This window comes from Alligator sinensis, unplaced genomic scaffold (assembly GCF_000455745.1).
Source record: "Alligator sinensis unplaced genomic scaffold, ASM45574v1 scaffold907_1, whole genome shotgun sequence".
NCBI lineage: Eukaryota > Metazoa > Chordata > Crocodylia > Alligatoridae > Alligator > Alligator sinensis.
In genome coordinates, this window is record NW_005841925.1 from 2,972,350 (window position 1) to 2,974,564 (window position 2,215).

Sequence of the window (2,215 nt, forward strand, 5' to 3'; positions counted from 1 at the left end):
TGATCTTCCCATTTGCTGCATGAGGAGGATTTTCCAGAGGCAGCGATGGTGATACCTCTCCAGGCTCTTGAGATGCGGGTGGTAGGTCACCCACATTTCACATTCGTAGATGCTTGTATATACAGCATGAAGAAAAAGCTGAGTCTTGAATGGCAGAGACACTTTTTTTGTGGGGCTGGGGGAACTTGGTATTCCCAAGTGAACCATGGTGGGTGTTTGTGTATGAGTGGAGATGTCTTTGTGAACTGGCCTTGGGACCAAGCCATCAAAAAAAACAAAAACAAGAATCCAAGAGCTTGGAGACTCCAGGCTTTATAAAATCATAGAAAATGAGGGTTGGAAGGGACCTCAGGAGGTCATCTAGTCCAACCCCCTGCTCAAAGCAGGACCATCCCCAATTAGATCATCCCAGCCAAGGATTTGCCTAGCTGGGTCTTAAACCTCCAAGGATGGAGATTCCACCACCTCTCTGGGTAACTTGTTCTAGTGCTTTACTATCCTCCTAGTGAAAGAGTTTTTCCTAATAGCTAACCTAAACTTCCCTTGCTGCAACTTGAAACCATTGCTCTTTGTTCTGTCATCTGCCACCACTGAGAACAGTTTAGCTCTGTCCTTTGGAACCACTCTTCAGGTAGTTGAAGGCTGCTATTAAATCCCCTCTGTCATCTCTTCTCCAGACTAAATAAGCCCAGTTCCCTTCATCTCTCCTCAGAAGTCATGTGCCCCAGCCCCCTCATTATTTTCATTGCCCTCCCCTGGACTCTTTCCAACTTGTTCACATCCTTTCTGTAGTGGGGCCAAAACTGAACACAGTACTCCAGATGTGGCCTCACCAGTGCTGAATAGAGGGGAATAATTACTTCCCTCAATCTGCTGGCAACGTTCATACCAATGCAGCCCAGTATGCCATTAGCCTTCTTGGCAACAAGGGTACACTGTTACCTCATATTCAGCTTATTGTCCACTGTAACCCCCAGGTCCTTTTCTGAAGAGCTGGTGCCCAGCCAGTCAGCCCCCAGCCTGCACTGGTGTGTTTCCTCCTAAGTGTATGACTCTGCACTTCTCCTTATTGAACCTCATGAGATTCCTTTTGGCCCATCCTCCAATTTGTGGAGGTCTCTCTAAATCCTAACCCTACCTTCCAGCATATGTACTACTCCCCCCAGCTGGGTGTCATCATCATTTAATCATCCAAAAAGAGCACACATCAACTACAGATGCTTCCTCAGCCTGACAAAGGGCACTTATACCCAAAAGCTTGCAAAGAATTTTTCTAGCTATTTGAGGGTTGTTTTTTTTTAATTTTCTGTTTTCCAAGCCAAATTAGCCTAAACAAATTCCAAATCTGAGTCAGTCCAGAATAGGGTGGCCAGTGAGGTACCTCAAGAACTGTCCCCACAACCATGAATGTTGCGTGCCTCCCAAGGCTGGTGGGGCACGGCAAGCTCCTGTAGGCGGCAGGGGCAGTGAGTGGGGAGCCGGACTGTCCTCTATAAAACAGGACGAATGGCCACCCCTAGTCCAGAACCATAAGTGGCCCTACTACTGGCAAACATCCTCTGCCCCCCATCTGGGGCTTCAGATGTTTCCAAAACCTTTGGCGGGCATCCTGTGTGTGGGCCCAAGCCCAGAGCACGGGCAACTGGTGCTGCCTTAATCAGGGCACGTGCACCCCCCAGCGACCAGTCAATGACTGGGGGAGGGGGTCCCCTGCAGCTGACTGCACTGACTGGGGGGCGGAAATGCGGCTGCGGCGCTCCCAGAAGTGACCATAGCGCTTCCACTCCCCGGCCGGCACTCGCAGGGGACACTGGCGCTCCTGCCTGGCCACCTGCCTGTTGCCTGAGTGGGGAGCGCAGCCTAACAGGGGGTGCACATGCACCCCACTACGCGTCGCCGCTGCCCCCGAGTTTTGCTTGCCCTCAGCCATAAAGCCCCGGGGCAAGCCAGGGGGGAAACTGCAACTATCTGAGTTAGTCTAAGAAAAGAGATGGGATTCACCCAAAGAGCCTGGTGCGCCCATGTCCGCGGACCAACCCGGCTACAACCTACACCCCCCCGGTCACCACGTAAAACAGCACGAGCCAACCAAGAAGGGCCCCCTGAGGACCAAGCCAGCAGAGAAACCCGAAGCGCAGCAGGAGCGCGGGGGCGCTGCGGCCCGGGGCTGGCGCGGCAGGGGCCGTGTGGGGGGCTCGGGGCAGCGCACCTGCCG